This window comes from Ambystoma mexicanum, chromosome 3q (assembly GCF_040938575.1).
Source record: "Ambystoma mexicanum isolate Mex_15411 chromosome 3q, UKY_AmexF1_1, whole genome shotgun sequence".
Taxonomy (NCBI): Eukaryota; Metazoa; Chordata; class Amphibia; order Caudata; family Ambystomatidae; genus Ambystoma; species Ambystoma mexicanum.
This window is the reverse complement of record NC_090926.1, coordinates 177,976,144-177,997,947: the sequence shown is the minus strand read 5'-3', so window position 1 is coordinate 177,997,947 and position 21,804 is coordinate 177,976,144. Positions and strand designations below refer to the sequence as shown.

The 21,804-nt window shown below is 46.2% G+C and overlaps 1 protein-coding gene across 1 annotated transcript in view; it reads right to left on the bottom strand.

Moving 5' to 3' along the window:
- The window catches only part of LOC138582290 (thiol S-methyltransferase TMT1A-like), a 329,532-nt gene that overhangs the window by 85,698 nt on the left and 222,030 nt on the right, over positions 1–21,804 (bottom strand). The gene's annotated exons all lie outside the window — the stretch shown is intronic.

The following is a 21,804-nucleotide window of genomic DNA, read 5'->3' as shown; positions in this document are numbered from 1 at the left end:
GCCCGTCCCGGCACCGTTGAGATCAACTTAAGGAGCATCTTCAACAAAGCTTACCACTCTGGCAAACCAGTCTACCTGAAGGAAAAATGATACTCAACTGGTCTCAGCCACCACCCGCAGTTCCAAAGCAGTGCTACTAGAGATCAATAAAGCAAAAAGGACAGAAGTATATTTTATTTTATGTTATCGACCCCTGGACCTCTACACCCCTTCAAGACTCAACCCCCCGCCACCTTCACCTCTGCTTTCATCGCTCAAGTTAATACCCCTTCTATTAACAACCAATGTACTCCTAAACCATCCTTCTGTGCTAGTCCTAGCGGGTTATCTGTAACCCAGTAAATCTCGAGACGTATATGCCTCCCTCACACTATGGGAAGCACAGTATTGTCTGCGATGACTAGGTCCACACTATAGAAATGCCCACAATAAAATAAAGCAAACAATACGCACAACAATGTCTTAATGGTATTATAGAATACGTGCAGCCAGACAAATAAGCACGGTAGAGCCAAAGAAACCTTACAAACACATGAGAAATCTTTGATGTGCTTGCACCTGGCATCCTTTCCTTCCAAACCATTGGGAAGCATGCACTGGTAGCTGCGGACTGGCCTATAGGGAACTCTGGAGATTTCCCGGTGGGCCTCTGCACCCTGGGCCTCTTTTGTGTGGTATTTCCAAATTTTCTCATAGAAAAAGCATTAAGCTTCTTGAAAATGTGTCATATGGGGCCACTTTGAACATTATTTCCAGGGCCTCTTTTAGTTCCCAGTCCACCCCTGGTAGCTGGACGGAAACTGCACCTCATCTGTTTAAAAAGGTGTCCAGTAATAAAGGCCCCTGAGAAAAATGTGTCAATCAAAATGTCGCAGAGAAAAAAAGCATCACCCAAATTTTTTCGAGTACCTCGTTATACTGCTTTCCGTCACTCCAGGGCTCCAATCCAACCTTATGTGATTAGTAGGGCACGAATCTCATGATATGCTGTCAATCTTGAAGAACTGGACTTAGGCCACAAAAGAGTCGAGGGCGGGATCTCAAATAAGTAACTAGAGGCGGGTGGCTATTGCCTTAGAGGGCTGAAAGCAGTATTTGTTTCAAGCTGTTTCAAGCTTTGGGGTGATGTCTAAAAGCAGGATTGGTTGCTTGCCCACGGTGCAGGACTTGGTACATTACTGGGGTGGGACCTGCTTAGAACCGAAGTTGGACCGAAGCTGGGATAGGCCGAGGCTCAGGGTGGAGCCCGGTTGCTGAGGCCGGACGTGGCCATGGGGGATGAAGGCTCGCTGGGCGCAGCTGCTGGCAGCAGTCCACGCGGCAACCAGGGGAATCAGAATGAGGGCAAGCACAAAAAACTTAGTTCCCTAGGTTCCGACTTGGAACTCAATGGCATCAGCAGCGAGCGTCCGAACGAGGGAAAGCCATTATTTAGATGGATATAAGTTTATGTTAACAAAACATTTACACAGCAACTTTTTGACATGACGACTTTATGTCGGGGACGTTTTCACATGGAACCTTTAAAAAGGTTGAAGGCCAAAGGGTGCTTGATGTGTTACTTCAGTGGTTCCCTGGTGCCATCGCCTAATGTGTCTTCAACATTCATTTCCATTATCGCCACCTGGTGAGGAATGAATCATGTGCTGGGGATATGCTTCCCTCTGAAATGGCACCAAAGCCCTATACATAGGTTTATTTTCTTCAACGGCTACTTCTGCAACTACCTATCAGACTGGTCCATGTTACAAAATCCAGTTCCAAGAAGTCAAAACCTGTTTTTAATCGATTGTCTACACACGCCTGGGTCATAGATTCTGCCGATTCAGCCCACTCCGATACAGAAAGGTTTTGCAGGAGCGAACCTCATTTTACTGCCGGGTCTGCAGTGGCCTGTATCACTCACGGTCAGTACCCTGCTATTTCCAGATACATTAGGGAATCCTCTCTAATGGGTGAAGATGTGAGTGTCCCAAGTTTGAACTGGCTCCAGATATATCCCACTTCAGTAATTATGTTTTGATATATTCAATGGGATTCACCTCGTCCCTTCTTACACAGCAGGTTTTCCAGTGCTGCAGCACCTGCACCTTGATAGGCAGTTAGTCCACAAGCCTCCTTTATAATAGGGTTCTCTAGTTTGACAAGACTGATTTCAAGCAGCTACTTAAGTGTCCAGAATTGTTTTGAAGGCAAACATCAACCAAGGACTGTTACTTTACAATAGTGTAGGAGAATCACCAATGGATATATGGAAAGGGTAGGTCTTTAAAGGGATGCCAGATCTTTCTCAGCAAGCCAGACATGTATGGCAAGAGGACATAGTTGTCAATGTTGGCAGAATAAGGGATTCCACTTACAACAGGTTTCTTTAATTATCCATACAATGACTGCAGAGGATCAAAAGAAACAGAGACAGACTTTTTTGTGTATTTTAACACAGGTCACTCTTAATTCATCTCGAGGTTCCCCTTCTTGTACCTATCACAAATCTTGCTGTTAGAAACTTTTTCAAGTGGCATAATTTTACTTAGCCTTCACTGTACAGTCTTCAAAGGCGTACTCCTGAAATTAAGTCTATTGCAAGTGCATCAATGAGTGATAGTCCAGAATGTTCAAGTCACTTTACATCTCCAAGACCCAGGATTCACCTCGCCGCTATTCCAATGCAGATCCTCGAGGCAACACCTTGAAGACGGACGTAATCTACTTTCCTGACTCCAACGCTCTCCTTCATTCTATTTCCCCAAATCATTTCCACCAGATTTACTCTTCTCATTCCCAAGGCTTACAACCGTTGACTCTTGTTTTACAGCGAAACTTCATCACTTTATAACGTCTACTGTGACTGTGGCCAGAATTAACCTCTCAACATCAGGTTTATCCACCTACTCCTTATTACTAGCGCCACTAAAACCCTTCTTCTACACTTGGTACTCATCCACCTTCCCCACTGCAAGTCCTCTTCTCTGTTTTCCTTTATACTCTTTCGCTTCTCAAAACATTTCTCAATTTCACCCCTATAGCTGCTACAATCTTCCCAGCTTGTCCCCAACCTCCAGCCACCATCTTTATGCTGGCTGGCTTGCAATGAAAACAGATCCAGCTTTTAATTTCTACTACTTGTCTTTAAATTCGTGCATGGGCTACCACTCCCACAACCTAGCCAAAACTTACTCTTGATTCTCTCTCTTCTCCATGCACCCTCAGATAGTCTTCACTGCCTTATCTCTCTGTCCCCATCTTCCCTGTGATCTGTTGCCTCTACCTTCCTGCCCTGTTTCACTGGAACGTCCTTTGCCGTTAAGTAAAAATCTCTACAACTATTCATTCAAGGCCTCATTAAATATCCATCTTCTATACCCCCACTATACGTACTCCCATGTTACTCCTCCTCCCTGACTATTCTCTCTACTTCAATTTACACTATAGCCTGTATTTAACTTGCATTCATTTATGTCTTTATTGGGTGCCTGGTCTCTGTATCTTTCACCTGCATTCACGCATTGGCCAACTGCCATCTCTCGCTCTCTTGCTCCCCCCTTGACTCACTTTTGCCCTGCTGACTGTTAACTGATTTTGATAAGTGCTTCTGGTTGAAACAAATTCATCCTTCCTAATAAATATAATAAATAGAGCAACTCCAGCTTGCCCAAGACCCTTAGTCCATAGTCTGTCCCTGTCTCCCTATGGCTTTTCCACATAATGTTCAAATAAAAGTCATTCACAGCTTTGGGGGTTTTAAGTGTCCCACATGTCTTTCTCGGCTTGCCCGAGTGGTCAATGTTTCACTGCTCGTATCACTTTGCTGCCTTCTTTAGTGTTAGTAGTTCTTTCCCATCAGGGCTGGAGGTACCCATTATTAAAGGCCAGGCTTCCAAGCATGTGTGAAGAAGGGCAATACCTCTCTGGGCCTGGGTAAAGCTAGCCTGGACCAAACAAGCATCAGCATCCATTGTTACTCCCCCAGGGAGAGGGTTTTTGTTCGCTTTTTTGTCCGTTGATGGAATGACCATCGATTACATGGACCCCATTGGGTCATCTTCTATACTTCTACGGCAGTAAAAGTGGAGGGCATTTAAGCGTGGGCGCTTCTCCATGATGTTCGGTGGCACAGTGGCATGCCCCCACTGATGCCTGAGGAACATCAGTCTACTAATAATTAAAGTAAGTGTAATCTAAGGAATCACTGTTTGTTCCAGCTGACAGGGGGGAGTAGAGCGTACGAAACCTGAGAATTGTTTTAAGAGATTGTCTTCAAATTCAGAATTGTTTTAGTGGGAATTGGTTGCATAAGGATGATTTATGAGTTTTTTGTTTTCACAACAAACATAAGGAATGCAACTGACAATGTGTTCAGCAATATATAGAGTGCTTTTTGGGTCATATGGACAAAAGATGTGTACAGGGGGAGGAAACATTGGGTTATTTGGGTACAATGGACGCTCTATCAGAAACGCAACACATTTCCGGAATTTCAATTTGGATCAGATGATTTTGATGGGACTTTAGACATTTTAAACAGCACACACAGTTTTGCAGCTCATAACGTATGGTACCAACACATAAAGTGAGTGGGGCGGGATAGAGATTAACTGAGTCTTGTTACATTTGCTCCCTCATTCCCCAGGCCTCTGGTGTCCCAAGATTATTTATTCCTAATGAGGTAAAAGTGGCAGATGCACGTTGTATAGTGCACCTAGCCCTATGCAGGGTTTGAAGGCAGTTTCAAGGGGCAATCTGTAGCAGCTTCTGTCCTTCCGATTGATGTATAATAATAATAATTTGCATTTATATAGCGCTACTAACCCTCAGGCATCTAAGCGCTGCTTTTTATTACCCACAGTGTGTGGTGCTCATTTATCAACCTCAGAAGGATGAAAGGCTGAGTTTAGCCCTGCCAGGAGAATGTTCAATTTCGAATGGGGAAGATCGCAAAGATGTTTGTTGTACACAAAGAGTGCAGCTTAACCTTGATGGTCTGATTATCATGAACAACAAATGCGAGCAAGGAGTAATGAGTTGCAAGGATGGAGGGATGGTGGGACTCTCTGAAGAAGGGTTGGCACAAACTAATGTGACACGTGGAAAGGTTTGGAGTAAATATGTGCATTTCTTGACATGGCTCAAGGAGCCTGAGAAACCTGTTAAGATCTTGTTACTTACACATATTTTTCTGTGTTTTAAGGGCGATGGCAAAGTGCCTGTGGGCACAAATCAAAACTGCAGCACCACTCTGCGTATTCCTGATTCAGTTGAGGTACGGCAGCAATTCTCAATTTATTCTGGTCATGTGGGCCCTTTTCGTACAAACAATTACCTCAGGCCTGGAGAGGTGTCTGCAGCATCACCACTTTGCACGTGCCCATCCCCGTGGTTCCAAAGAGCCACCTAACACTGTCTGAGTCCACATATGTGTCCCCTTTGTCCCCTGTGCCCCTTGCATACCTTCTGTCATCGGAAATGGACAATCTACGAACTTTGCAGCACTCTGGAGAAACATACTTTGAGGAGTTTGAAAACATCCAACTATTTGCCAGTAGCATTTTCTGAGGCTCTAAGAAACATTGTTGATCGTTTGACTGTTTAGCCATACTGAAACCTTTTTCTCCTCTCTATTGGCCCCAGGCGTGCAATCCTCGGTCATTGCAAAATGGCTTCAAATAACATGTTATGAGTTGCTATTATTTTTCAATTCCTCTGTGTTAGCATTCAGTGCCATCAAAGAAGAATGTAGGGCTTTGCATCTTGTAGCCCTGAAGAATCCTACATGTTGGACCCCCCCAACAGCTATGGATGGTGGGGTGTGCCATAAATTGGGCAAAACTTGCTGCACATATGTGCATCCTAATGACTCGGATAACAGAACTTTGGCTCAAACAATTACTGAATTGAAAAATCCGAATGGGGCCATGGAGAGGGAGGTGGGAATTACTGATGATACTTTTTTGGAGTCTCTTTCATCTTGGATGAACATAAACTTAAAAGTACTTTCACCTGTTTTGATCTTTTCTCTAGTACTTTTTTGTTCTTGTCAGTTATGTTTTCGATGCTGCTCGCCTAGGAGTACTGCCATGTTTCTTGTAACCCTGTCTAAGGCTAGGTATGATATGCTATGTTATGGCATTTATAACATGCTTACACACAAGTGTTTCAAGGTGCGACGAGGAAAGGGAGGGGAACAGAGGGACGACAGAGACAATGATCTTACTAGGCCAGGTGACTTTGATATTGCGCAAGTGCAGGGAAGGGGGCACGGGGAGGGGAAGTGTAGCACATAGGATAAATAGTAAATAAATAAGAACAATAAATAAGAAGTGCAGCCAGCTGGTGGCAGGTGCCAAGGTAAGTGCAGGCATTAGGTGTTGAGTGCTGGTAGGGGGCTGTAGAGATACAGAAACAGCCCAAGTGTGCAAGGGTTGCCAGAGGGCAGTGCAGGTGTGCAACTGGTGGGTAGGGGACCTGGGCCTGGGAACAGAGGCTAGCGAGGTGACCGGTGCAGTTTCAGATTCAGCCAGGAGTTCAGCAGGGGAGAGGAGGAGAGAAAGCAGAAGAAAATAGGAAGGTCTTGAGGTTCTTCCAGAACCGTAGATGGTTCTCCTCAAGGTTTCAGAGAGGTAGGGAGGCTGTTCCAGAGGGAGGCCCCAGCCGAAGAAACAGATCTACCACCAACTTGTTGCTTGGAGAAGCGACTGACGCTGAGGGAGTTGGAGGCAGATGAGCAAAGAGCTCGAGAAGGAACATATTTAGGAAGAGAGAGTTGAAGGTATTGAGGCCACAGAAGGCATTGTGGACAATGCAGAGGGTTTTGAAGTTAATCCTCGCTGCCACTGGGAGCCAGTGCCGAGATTTCAGTCCTGGAGAGATACGATCCCTAGGCTTGGGGCCAAGGACAAGTCTCACAGTCCCGTTTTGGATGAGTTGCAGAGGGCGGAGAGTAGAGGCAGGCAGATTTAAAAAGATGGTGTTTCTAGGACCAAATCTCTTCACATGGCACTCAAAGTGATTTTGGAATGACTGATGGGTGGGGGGTCCATCCTTCCCCATGTTGGAGTAAATGTGTACAACAATGGGTAGATGGCAGAACTAATGAGTCAAATTGGGGCTGTCTAGTGGAGGAGTATGGGAAAAATGGTTGTGAATATTCATTCCATAAGGATAGTGAGATTGATGATTTGGAAATTGGCTAGTCAGTTAATGGATTAACTAAAGGGGGGAATCTTGGGAAATTGGAAAAGTTCAAACTTTGCCCGCCATACCACTGACTGGGGGTTGGACACATCATCATTTCTGTCACTTTTGCAAATTGCTACAAATATTACAATATTTATGGTAAATGGGATTAGTGATACATTTAGGTTACTTTGTGTTATTTTATATAAAGGTGATACATTTGTAGATTTTTAGAAACATAACGATGAAACATTGTCACATGGAGGGACTGTCCCAACTCAGGTGAAGCAGGCGATCAATATGTGCATGTGGAGTTTAGCTGTATGAATGGCGGTTATGAGAGATCATAATAGGCATAAAAATGCACACATAATGGTACACATGTATGGGAAGTGTTTTTTGAATTTAGGGAAAGATGTGAAATATATGAGGTGTGGTTGCTCTGTGTATCATGGGTCTTCACATTGTGGATTAATTAGAAGGGTGCTTTCGCAATCGTGGCAAAGGCTTGCAAACGCCTTGTCAGCAGTCAGGGAACAGGTTTTGTAAGTTGGTCAACAGAGTGGCTGCAGTCAGTTTGCAGATATCTCAAGTGCTGGAGGGCGAAGGGACGATATGATCTCTGTTAAACAGGAGAGCTCAATGTTGTAAGGGATAGGCATTTTGTGAACTCGCAGGGTTGTTTGGAACAGGTGGCTTCTCCCAGGGCACTTCCAGAGATCAGTAGTTATACATTTCAGGAGATCGATTGTGTTGTCAGAGAATGGGCAGAACTCATGTGAATAGGGGAGGTCAGTCACGAAGAAGTCAGAAAAATCGGACACGGACAGATTTGGGCAATGCAATTAGCAAACACAAAGGTCAAAAGGGAATCTACCTGTCTTTCTCTCGTCTTCATGTGCTTAGTTATTTTTGGGGCAGGCCTGTATGCATCATTAATAGGAATTCTGTTGTTGTGCAACTAAGAGGCAAGGCTGCCACCTAATATGGAGAGGTTATTGGGAAAGTGTGTGTTGGAAATGTAAACCTTGTAATTATACATTTTTAGGGGATTGTGTTATAATGTCTGTGTCCAATCAACTGTGTGGGTTTTAGAATTCTCTGTACAGGGCAACCAATCATGTTTGGGGAGATGCCTTTGTAACGGTATCTGGGGGAGTGTATTTACTGTTTGCTGTATATAATGTTTGTTCTTTGTGTGGTGGGGAAGGAGACCAGGGTTAGCGTGACTGTTAAATGTCATCTAAGCCCCCTCCCGGTCGTCTGTACAATAAACTTGCTTTATGGATAAAAGGCGCTCTTACTAATTCCAGAGGTGGGGCTAATTTAGGTAAAGGGGCGGAGCTAAATGTCCACGCCAACAGTTACAACACGAAAACTGCAATGTGTTTCAAGGTAATCCCTTCATCAGGAAGACAGCCTCTCTAACTTCAGGAGTTCTGAGACGATCCAGCAGTGTGTGCAGGTGGAAGATCTGATAAGATCAATCTTGCACGACAATGGGCCTCATTACGACTTTGGAGGTAGTCATGGCACCATTAGCGCCATGGCTGCCTTCAAAATCGTGTCCGGGTCCGGTCTGGTGGAGAGGGGACTTACCGGGACATTCCACCCTAGGCGGACTCGTTAAGTCCCCATTCCAAATGCCATTCCCCATTCCCATTTGAGCCCCCATAGGGCTCAATGGGAAGGGGGAAGGCACTAATAACGGGTCCGCTAATTGCGGGCCCATTATTAGCTCTAAGGTCCCTTAACGGGTCCCGTAAAGAATGTGTGGTCAGACCACACGTCCTTTACGGTTCCCGCTAAGGGAACTTGGAATTGGGCGGTAAGGGATTACTGGCACCAGTCTCCTTACCGGTGCCCGGTATCCCTTACCGCCCACCTCGGAATGAGGCCCAATGTTTCTGTGGTTTAACTAAGCTTTTTATAATTGAACGGCCTTTTTTTTTTCCAAACCTTGGCATTATCAAATTGGTTGATTTATAAGACAAATCTAATTTAACCCAGTTGGTGATAAATAGAAGCTCAAATTTAAAAAGGTCACACCAAGATGTAATAGGCTTGAGCGATATAAAGGTGCAGAAATAGTCCAAAGCTTGGAGAAAGAGATACACCAAGAGGAAGCTTTTCAAGAAATATCATCGCTTGATAAAGAATTGCATAATAAAAGGTTAAATAATTTAAATAAGGAGCCATCCCTCTTGTATGCAGTAGAGGAGGATGTGTAATTGATCATTAGTTCACAGAATAAGGGTGTACTAAAATTTGGTAATGAGGATTTGTTGGCTTCCTCCTCACCAGCGTCTTCTTCATGACCTGCGCTACAGATAGTTTTCAAGATCCTTCTAATTGGTGCAGGAGTCACATTACTGAGACCTGTGCAACATTTTAGCAGGGACAGGATATTATATTATGTCAGATACATGGACACAAGTTTCCAGATGGTAAATTCGGTAAGTGAAATTTGCGTCCAATCTAAAGTTACGATAAACACACAGCTATTTTCGGAAGAAAATGTTGAAGGGTCATTCAGGCATAGTGAGAGAAAAAGAGAAAAGTGACTTTTCTGAGCTTCTGTTTCAAATAGATGACGTTACTGAGATTGCCTATGTAAGAAAGCAACTCAACAAAAAAGCAAGGGGAAAACACAAATTAAGAAAAAGATGAAACAAGAAGCATATTGACGCATGGGAAAGAAAGGTCAACATAGATCGGAAACGACTGGTCAGAAAGAGGAGATTAATGTTGATTTTAAAAATCAAACAACGTTAGCTACTACTAATGAAGGGTGCTATGAACCTAGGATGGTTACCCCAAAAAACAAAGTTAATAAAGAAAAGAAAAAGAAACTTGGACTTATGAAAGGATTTATTCGAAACATGGGGATGTACGTTTTAAACTACAAATAAGGATAGTATGAATGGAAAACAAGGTGCTGAGAATAATTGATAATGAAGATTATACAGAGTAGGAGTAAAGGTGAGAGCGGTGTGTGAAAATGAAGGAATAGATTGCCCTTCCCTTGACAGTTTACACAGTTAAGTTGTTCTGAGAGGAATTGTAAAGATTATGAGAACGATGATCTTACCACTGGAAAAAAGGTAACTGGTAATGAGAATTTGGAGGAGGTTGATAGTGAAGAGAACCAAAATGACATGATTTAGGGAGATCAGGTCATGAGGTGTTTTCCGTCATTTAGGTGTCCCAAATCTTGGTGTTCTAATTTACTGCCTGACATTCTGTGAAACCTAGGCCCTTCTCCCGTTATCCAGGTGTCCCAAATATTGGGGTTATTTACTGCCTGCCATTCTGTGAAACCTACCTTTCTCCCGTTATCTAGGTGTCCCAAATCTTGGTGTTATTTACTGCCTGCCCTTCTGTGAAACCTAGGCCTTTCTCCCATTATCTAGGTGTCTGAAATCTAGTTGTGTTTGATTACTGCCTGCCATTCTTTGAAACCTGGGCATTTCTCCCGTTATCTGTGTGTCTCAAGTCTAGGTGTGTTTGATTACTGCCTACCATTCTGTGAAACCTAGGCCCTTCTCCCTCAATCCAGATGTCCCAAATCTAGGTGCTGCTGTTGCATTTACTGCTATGTCATCCATTGTTACTAGATTCACTATTTGCTGTGCCCCCATGTTTAGTCATTTTCTCCCTCTCTCCAGGTGTCCCATATGTAGGTGCTGCTAGCGCATCTACTGTTATTGCATCTACTGTCGTTCCCCCGTATTGGGCCTTTTCTCCCTCTGCCGTGGTGTCCCAAGTCTAGGTGCTGCTACTGCATTTACTGCTATTGCATTCATTGTTATTACATTCACTATTTGTTGTGCCCCCGTGTTTAGGCCCTTTCTCCCTCTATCCAGGTGTCCAAAATCTAGATCCTGCTACCGCATCTACTGTTGTGCCCCCGTGTTAACCCCTTTCTCCCCCTATCCAGGCGTCCTAAATCTAGCTGTTGCTACTGCATTCACTCTCACTACATTTGATGCTATCTGAATCTTAGGCACTTCAATCCAGATAGCTTCTGCCCCCCCTCTTTATCTGTAGCTACTCTCCAACCCCCACATTGCTCACCTGCTGTCCCACTCCAACCAACACTCATGACTGACTTGCCCAACCTGACAGAAATACCACGACAACCAAGCCAACCTCTCCACCCCCACAACCCTGCCCCCACTGCACCACTGCCATCCCGCCGTCAAACAACAACGCACCCCAACCGGCTCATGTCCTCCGTACTAGCTCCTTCATTCACGAACCTCCCTGCATGCCACTTAACCCAGCCACCTCCAACCTCTGCACATGAACACCAAATACTCTTCTGATCCCCCTCACCCTTCCCCAATCATCATACCCCCTCTAACTCTAATATCCAAGTGCCAAATGCCACCTGCCCCACACCGACCTCCCACACACCTCAGCCCATCCCCCCTCGCCCTTTCTCAGCCCACAGGCATTAATTGAAAACAACCTGCTACCCCCGGTTCCTTCACCCCACGCAATTTCCAACTTACAAGCCAGAGGAGACCTTGGGTGCTCCAAACAACACCAGCCTCCCGCCACTGCCCCTCCCCCACCCCCCTGCCACTACAGCAGCATTAGTTTGGTCATACAGAAACTCCCCCTCCAACCACTCAGACCTGCCCCCCCCAACCTCAGTCATCCCCGCCCCTGCCAAAACCCCTGCACTAGCATTCACCCACCTGTGCAGAGCTCCACGTCGCACCATCATTGTCAACTCTCTGCCAACATGCATTCCATCCATCCCCCACCTCAATCCCACACCTACTCATCTCCAACACCACTCCTTCAAAATCCGAGCATCTCCGTGACAATGCAGACCCACTAGGAACACTGCACCCCCCAACTCCACACAGCTCGACGACTCCCCCGCTTCATCTGTGAAACCCTCTCAACCTACCCCCCACGCCCCACTCTCTGCTCCTCCTCTACCCCCACCCACAGACCTCCCCTTCAACTCCTTTCCCTTCTCTCAAAGTAGCATGTCTTTCCCTCTCTAAAACAGTCACTTCATCCCCTTTCCCCTCGGACACTTCGACACTCTCTCACACTCCTCTTGCAGCCAAACACATCAAACGCTTAAAGGGTGATCGGCCCTCTCCCTCGAGTCTCCATAACTCGCCACTTCATCAGTCCAACCTCCCATCCTTTTCTAGCCCTGCCGTCAGGCCCGCCCCACATGCCACTCCCTATCCCCACCTCTTTGAACACAACCTCTCACCCAGTACACCTATACCCCCTCAGCTCCTTCCAGACACAAATCACACTCAACAACTTGCTTGATCCCACACGCCACGTACACCACTCATTACCCACCCATCCACCCCTGATCCACCTCACCACATCTCATGAATACCCATCACTGCCCACCTACTCTCCATCGACCAGACTCACTCACCCACCCCACAAAGAGAACTTGTGTCCCAAACCCCCACTACAACCCTCAGTCAGCCTCAGTCACACAGACTGTTCCAACCACACCTTGCATTGCAACGACTGACACCTTAACTACTGCCACTCAATCCAACCAAACCCTCCCAACCTCCCTCCCAACCACGACCCTCAGGAAAACCACCACGCCTCATGAAGTCACCTGCCTCGTTTTCAATGCCTGTTCCGTGGCACGAAATAGAAACCGCATTTTTTACCTCCTATCCTCTGACAATCCTGACCTCATTTTTATCACTCAGACTTGGTTCTCTGACGATTTTGCACAAGTCGTGCACAAGGCTTTCCCCCCAAGCTACTTGCTTATCTCCTACAACAGACCTTCCAGAGTAGGCGGAGTAGCGATCCTCTTTAAACCTAATTTTTCCATCTCACTCACCGAAACCCAGCCATGCAGTGCTAACTGTGAATCCCTTCTAGTAAAACTCTCTAATGTTAAGACTCACTCAAAGACAGACCCCCCAATATGACAGACATTTTGGCAACAATCTCTGTGACTCACTAGCTACCATTCAGGTAAACCACAGAAGACTCACACTACTTGGGGACTTCAATATTTGGTTTGATGTGCCAAACGACTACATGTCCCAACTGCTGGTCGACAGTCTAGAGGCACTCAACCTGTCCTGACATACCACAGGTCGACCCACTATGGAGGTCACCCGCCGTGTATACGGAAAATTACTTGTGTTCATTATTTTTAAACCCATCAGGTCCACGGAGGCAAAGAGACTTTTTGTAGAAAAGAGACTTAATCACCAAAGGCCCTGATAGCTGAGAGCGGAACTGTTGGCTCGTGCTGGGGAAGCTCGAGCGTGTGCTGTGCTCAGGAGTCCCACCTTGTCCTGTGCTCAAAACGTGGGTAAGGGAGACCCCGACTACCGCATCCTGACTTATTATTTGTGGACACTACTTTCTTTCCCATGAACTTTATCCCATAGACTGTTTGTATTTAGCGTAAAGATTGGCAATCGGTTTTTCTTTTTTTTAACATATTTTTATTGATTTTTAGCATACTTCTTAACACGTTAATTATACCAAAGTCTTAAACTCCCCCCACCCCCGCCCCCTTACAGGCCCTTTTATTTGACAAGGTGCCACTACGACTGCCATTTTATTATTTGATGGTCGTAGCTTGCTCCCATTTTAGATGTGGGTTCAGATTAGGCGTTTTTCCAACCTGCATATACAGTTTAATAAAAACCCTTGAACTGTGATCACTTGAGTCTGCTGACACTGTTGCCACTACGAGTTCCTTACAGCTCCCTCTAGATGTACACACCTTCAACGATTCATCCAGCTTACTTCTCTTACATGTTTCAACAGCCTTCCTTACATCTCTGTTAGGTTGTCACCATTTCTGCACTGTGCCTCAAGACTGGGCTAAACTCCTGCTGGGCACTGGATTTTAGGCCGCCCTCTTGGCCCAGGACCATGGTTTTAACAGCCTATTTCGCCTTTGGAGGTTGTCTACCACGTCCAGGCTTGTTTCCAGCAATAGCTGATCCTGGATTCTTTCCTTGCTGAGAAAGGTCACTACTCTAATCAGCTCCTATAGCCCAACTTCCAGCTGGAAGAATTGCACATATTAAAGACAGTCACTGATGGAACACCAGCGGCAGGCACATTACACATAAACTCACATTCTACACCTGAACTTACACACTCTCACATAACACACACATCATGCAGACTTGGACAGGGGAAAACAACCACCCCCCCGCTTCCCCGCCCACACACACACCAATATGCTGAGGAATTGTATCACCTCATTATGTGGAGAGACAGTGATGTAGAATCAACATAAGGCGCATTTGAAAAAATTCTGATCACTGATGCAGTCCCGGTACTTGGCTGAGTGCATGTGGGCAATACGTTTGGTGATAGGGCAGCATGGAAAGGCCTTTGGTGGGGAAATGCACTGGACACAGAAAGGTGTTGTCTACCCATAGCGGACTGATGCTGTTGCAGGGTACTGCATGTGTCCTGTCAGTGCCCCAGGGATAGTTACTCACAATAGAGACATTCCTCAGTGGTTTCTGAGCTGACCCGAATGTTAGGTTCCCATTCCATGATCACTGATTTTTTTAATTAAACCCAGGAGTGATGAAGAGTGTAAGATGTTTAAGGGGAGAGCAATCCTGAGGAAAAGGAATGATCAGGCGTGGGCACTGGTGTGTCGGGGACAGAGATGCAGGAGGGATGCCAAGTGCCAGTGGAATGTAGAGGTGGAATACAATCACCAACATTTGGACTCGTGCATCAATGGTTACATGTGTGGATGGTGGCTAGGAATGTAAGGAGAGGGGTTGTGCATGGTGAATTAAACATTGCCAAGTTGCATAATGAATGTTGGTGATATGTTGCATAAGGTCAGTGGTGTAGGAGGAAGCTGTGTATGATATGGGCATAATCTGCAAGGGGGTGATAATGGTAGCCAAAAGGGAGAGATACCTTCATTCAGGACCGGGGTATAGAAGATGTATTGCGGTGGACCTATCACTGGACTTTGAAGACTTCCCTACAGATAGGGGTGGCTGGGAGGAGTGTATTGATTCCCTGGTGCTTGGGAAGGGGCAGTCAGAGAGGTATAGTGAAGTGTCTTAGGAGGCAGGAGAGATGGCAGGCATAAGAAGGGAGGAATGTGGGACAGTGTCCAACAGTCAATAAAGGTAAGGTTGGAGGATTCTCAGGGAGAGAAGGGTATAGTCAGGAAGTTGGTGTTGTAAGTAGAATGGTGTAGGTTTAGTGATGGCTCCTGCGGCCCAGTTACAGGGGTACGTGAGTTCCCTTCACAATCGGAGGCTGTGAGGGAAACTGTGATAGTGATTCAGAATTGATGCCTCAGTTGGGTGGCTGGAGAGAGATTCCTAGGACATACAGAGCGTACCTTCCCTTTAAAGGTGACAGTGGGTACATAATGCCCACTGGCGTAAAATGACATTGAGAGTGTTGGTTGGGGGAGAGAGGGGAGGTAGGAGCATATGGCTGCAGCAAGGGGTTCAATCCTTCAGTAGGCTAAGGGGGTCAACGTGAGTACAGTATAGATTACCTGACCACGCAATGGAAAGGGAGAAGAAATAGTATGGACAGTGAGAGGCAGATGAAAGGAGGAGGGGAAGATGCTGTACAAGGGTCACTTGTTTTTGTAGTTTCGGGGTATAGTCAAGAGTGAAGGATAACAGCTGAGTGAGAATGGATGGGGTTGGCTACCTGAGGTCCACGTGGTAGGTGGGTTGGCCATTGGTTATGTGTAATGGCGAGCTGTGGCCAGGCAGCCATGAGACTGGGCTTGGTTAAGGGCAGAGGCCCAGAGAGGACTGGAATGAGAGGATGGTGAAAAGTAGGGTATATGGGCCGATTATGTGTAGAGGTGAATGCAAGTCAGCGGGTGAGTGGATTTGTGGATGGTACCGTGGGGCAATGATTGAACTATGCGCAGGTCTCACTTGCTTGATGGTTGATGATTCTCACTGGTCTCTCTCTGGTACTTGGGAGCAGCTTGGAGGGCTACTAGCCGGTTGGTGCAGCTCGTCGGTTCCGCATTGCTTCCATTCTGGTACACGTCTCACTTTTCAGCACGACTAGACACAGAACGTCCTAACACCACGGCATGCACGCTAGATGCTATGCGTCGCTTTAACATCAGACGCGGATTTCTAGCAATCCACTCCATAAATCATCAGTCTTTTTCTGATGAAAATAAGCTGTCTTCACCTCCAGGGGGCTATGTCAGATATTGTGTTGTGCTGCTGAGTGTTAGTTATGCCCTCAGGTACATGTGCCTTTCCTTAAAACAGAAAGGTAGAACATTCCCTATTCATAATCTAGCTCAACTGGCTGCAGAGAAACCTTCCAGGGTCACACACAAACACAACTGGGGTTTAGGCACGCAGACTTCTGCATTCACCCTGTCGATACCCATATACTGCTGTTCAGCCAATGTCGATCTTAAAGCCTGCCCACTGGGGCGATCATCTCTGTCTGCAGAGGTGAGCAACTAGAGACGACGTGCTTCTATTCTAGAGTTTAACTTCCTTCCCCTGATATTATGACGTGCAACTGGAAGAGGCTTTTTGCTGGCCAGGGCGTGCCTAACCTCTAGTGTAATGCGATGACTTGTATACTTTTCAGTGAGGGAAGCTGGGGAACTCTGGGGGCGAAGTGAAACCCCTCGCTATGTGATAGAAATCATAGAGGCAGTATTTGGAGGTTTCCCCAAAGCTCCTCCGGTTCTCTCTTAGGCAGCCCAAGCATTGGGAAATATCTTCAGGTCAAACAAGGTGAAATGTGTGTGAGGAGTTTTGAGGAACCTGTCCAGCAAGGCGTTTAGTGGTCACAACTCCTCCACGAGGAAGAGTAAACCCAGCAAAAGTCTGTCCCAAATAATGTATAATTGATGATCCGGGAGGCCAGGGGGGTGATATGACAACATGCTTGTCTCCCCTTTGTGGCTCCAAGCCCTGGCATGGATTGTAAAAGAGTCAAATCAAAATCGTATGGCATTTAGGGAAAACACACATAGTGAGCATCTGAATTCGCAACATACAGAGTGAGTGAAACAACCCCTTTTTGCAGAAGAAGCCAGAGTTCACATTTAACAGGCCACCGTGACACTGCTGCCTGACCAAAACATGGCAGACATGACCATGGGTGTCGGCACAGGCCAATTTTGTATAATTAAACATGACACACACAAGAAAGCAAGCAGAAAGAAAGGCATGACATGTGGAAGAAGTGGAACCGTTAGGTGGCATCCAATCACAAATGAAGATAGTAATGAGAAATTGGATGCACCAATCAGATCACATACTGGCAGTTACTCTGAAAGCATTACTATAAAGAGAAGCAAAAGCCTCTTGTTTTTTTTAGAGCGTTTGGATGGTGTTCCAGTGTGGGAGTTGTGTTGCAAAGAGGGGTGGAGCGAGAGAGAAGCCAAGGGTGTATGAACCTGTATTGGCCAAGCCAAATAGAAATAACTATTCATAGCAAGAAGTGGCTACACAAGGTAAGCCATGCTGTGGATCAGGACAGGCTAAAAGGGAAGGCTTGGTCTCAAAGACTGGTAGGAGCCAGGTCTTTTATAGAAGAACCTGGAGAAGAGCCCGTTGGAGGGTTAAACCCAGACACTGGGAACTACAAAGCCATCAGGATCAACTAAAGCCGTTTGTTGCATTGAAGGAACTCGGGTGGGAGAGGTGGGAGCTGGGGGAATCCTACCCAGAAGTACCCAAGTTTGTGAGATCATTTCTACCCAGAATAACTCCTGGCTAAAGAGGAGAAGTGATAGGTATTTCCCAATAGTTCATTGGAGAAATGCCTAGCGCAAGAGGGGTGCAGTACAGAGCTTACCCGGATATGTGTTTCAGGAATTCAGAGTCCCTGGACACGGGTGGCATCGGGTTGTCTAAAGGAAAAGATAGAGACAAAGGCAAAGACGGCGAAAGAAAAGTTTGCTTGGGCACTTCAAACGGTCCTGATGCAGACCTATCCAAAGGAACCTGTCCTGGCACGGGTGCTCCAAAAATGATATTCCGCTAGGGAACTTCATTTCTAAAACCTATCTTCGAAATGTATCAGAGGTCTGTTTGACCAAATTAATATCTGTCAAAAAACATATATATCTTACAATCATTAATTGCATAACTTCAAAAATGTGTGAATGGAATTTCCTGCATAAAACAACAGGCAAACATGAAGGTGAACAGTAATGCACCAAAACATTTCCCATCAACAACAAAAAAAGCCTTTGGTGTCAATCCGTTGTCTATGCGGATTTCAATGGGACTCAGGGTTGAATTCCAAGTGCCACGCCATCTTCCTCAGGACTACTTAAACTTGCTACCCAGGGTGCTGGAATTGGGTAGGGTTTTCCTGGCTCTGGGATCCAGCAAACAATGTCTCCCTCGATCTTGGATCACTATTCCAGGGGTCTGCAACATGCGGCTCTCTTTTGGACTAGGACTCCCATGATCCCCCAGCATTGAACTTGCTGGCTAGGGCCAATGGGAGTTGTAGTGCAAAACATCTGGAGAGCCAAAGGTTGCAGACCCCTACTCTACCTAGTCCCAGCTGTCACTGAACAGCCCCCTCTGTGCTTACTGTGTTAATGGAATCGTGGTCCAGGTATGAGCCAGTTACCCACAAGACCACATGAACTTCTGATCACATGCCTGTGAAAAGCCTATGAGGATTGTACACTGAAGGAAATATTTAAATGCAGTTTTTTAGGTTTAAAAGATGCCAACCTTTTATACTTTGCCCGGAGCATTACAGCAAATGCTCCTCTCTTAGTTTATTTCCAGGTGTTCATGAATATTCTTCTGTGAGGTAAATGTTAATTTCGAACAATCCCCGCCCCTCTCACAAATGGGATCCCGAAATATATAATGTTAATTTCCAGGACTGGAGACACCTACATTGCATTCAATCAATAAATGTGTTGCAACTAAAAATATTGACAAACATGTCCCCTCTCTTTTTAATATGTCCAAAATATAACTAAATTGTCTTCCATGTCTGTAATAGATCAACACACCTACACCAGCATGAACTAGGGGCGCTACTCAGCATTAAACAAATGGGAGTGAAATTACCGGCCACTTCTCTGTCACTGGGCCTGTTCCCACGGTACGCTGTGTTTGGGCCCAGTGTTTTGGCCATGTCATGTTTGTGTGACATGTTATGTTGGCAGGGGTGTGCCAGGGGCCCCCGCTGCCATTCACACGTGCGCTCACACACTCGCACAATGAGCCACGCTGGAGACGTGTGACTTGCTCGGGTCCCCGGCGTCAACTGCCTGCGGACCGTCTTTATTCTCAACTGCGCATGCGCGAGCCTCGATCCCGCCCGCGCATGCGTACATTGACGTATTCACTACGCAACAGGACACAGCAACCTATATTTGTTCATGGAGCATGCAGTTAAAGTACAGCTCCACATACTGAGCTGCTACTGTTTGCTTAAATAGAATGTCATCCGAAGCACTGCATTTTGATGCATCTGTGTGTCACAATATATTTAAACAAACAGCACTGTACAGGTACGCAGGTCCCTGCGCCCTGCTGGCCCGGTCCAACAGGGTGCGCCTAAACGGCACATGCGCCCAAGGTGCCCTGCCCAAAGCTTTGCGTTCGCACATCCTAACATGCATCCAGAAGATTTTAGTACCCTGTGCTGGTCTGGTAGAAACAGAGCAACTCAAAGGTATTAAAACCAAAGCAGATACCCCGGGAGTTTAGAATTTAACTGAGCGTGCAGACCTTAGAATCGGGACACTAGGTCCCCTGAAATAGGCTGTCATTGAATTCAGTGTCGCCCGCCCGCCATCGCGACGCTTTTTCCTACATATACCTCCCTATTTTGTGATTTAGTATTTTCCTTCGACCCTATCATTGTATGTCTCGCGCCGCCTCACCCTAAGACCTGAAAGGAGTAAAGATGGGGATTTAGGACATTTCCCGGGGGTTCGTAGAGCCACCCTCAAAATAATGCCAGGCTGGAGTACAGTTTTAAAAAGTTGGTTGCGAGGTTGCCCATGAGCGATCACCCAATGCCCCTCCGAGTGCCTGCATGACTACTATCAGTAATGACTTTCCTTTGTGCCCTCAGGCCCCTGTAAACCTCATACTGACGCAGTTTGTCTGCTCCCAAAAGTCCTGGCAAAATTGACAAACAGTAATTAAGCATAGGGCGGGGGGTCAGTGTTGATAAGTTACTTGTGCTGGGAATACATAAGGGACCTTCTTGAGGTGACACTAGATGCCAGCATAGCAGGCAACCATGAATCAGAATCCCCCCGGAACTGGATCTCTGCCTGCAGGGTACACAAGGAAATCCATCCAGCTGTCGACTGCCACTTTCCTCCGAGACCAGGAGGTAGAATATCTTTTTCAAAGTCCTTTGGGGAATTACTTGCAGCTTTCACACCAATTCAAAGGATATTTAGTTTCCAAAAGAGATGGTAATCATCGGGAGGTGTGAGCCACTAAAAGCGGAGCAGGTCAGTTAAGTCTTTGGCTTTGTCATGGGGGGGGGGGTACATTGGTATGGGAAAGGCAGGCTTCTGTCCTTTGCCACAGTACCTTTACGGCTGCTGTCTGTTAATGATAAATTTAAAGTTAACACTGTTCTCACAGGTGAGAGGTTTGACAGGCTTTTGTCATAGTGCACTTTTTCCTTCAGCGCCTTGGACTGAGATTCGCGTAAAAATGCTTACGTCTGCCTTCAAATTCCTAAATTTGGGAGGCCTCCAAAGCCAGAGGCTGGATACGCCATTCTGACCAGTAATTCCACTCGCAGGACGGAGGGAAAGACCACAAGTAGGTGAGAGAGAGAGAGAGAGAGAGAGAGATAGAGATAGAGATAGAGAGAGAGAGAGAGAGAGAGAGAGCTGTCCTTATGGAGCAGTAGGAAGGAGATTGCATGTACTCAAGACACGAGTCTTATAGGACAGTTCCCTTACATGAACAGAACCTGTTTGTTACATCACTACTTTGACTAATTGTGTATTGGGACGAGAGTGGTCAGTCCTCTTTTTGTCTCTTTAGGAGGCGGTCCTTTGCCTCACTTTACATCGGCTGCAGCATTAAATGTACCGTGCCGGTCGACCGTGCAGCGGACAGGCGCAGCGGGCGCTCTGTCAGCGCGATGAAGGCACGCTTAAGGCAAGCCCGTCTGTGCCCGTCCGTGCTGAGGACGGGGAGGATGGACTACTATACTATTCCAGGAGGCACTTGTTGATTTTAGCCCCCATATGCAATATATTCACGCCCAGATGGAGTGGCAATTTGGATGTTGCTAGAATACCTCCCACACAGCAGCCACTGTGGTGCTAAGCACTACTTCCCCTTCACTGCTGTTACTAAGTACCCGCTCTTTACCGGCACATGCAGATGACGTTTTCTATCTTCTATCTGATCGCCGCCCGGCCTTTCTACGCCTTACTGACACATGGCTTCAGGCAAGTTCGGCGCAGACTCTTGTCCAGGCTATCCCCTCTGACTATCGAATTATTAATCTTGACTCACAGCCACCCCAGCATGGGGGCGGGAGGATTGCGGTTATTTTTAGGTCTGAGGTTATAGTCACGCAGCTTAGCTGCCCCCATTGTTTGGCCTTGGAGGCTTTCATTTTTAGATGCGTTATTTCGCCTGCTTT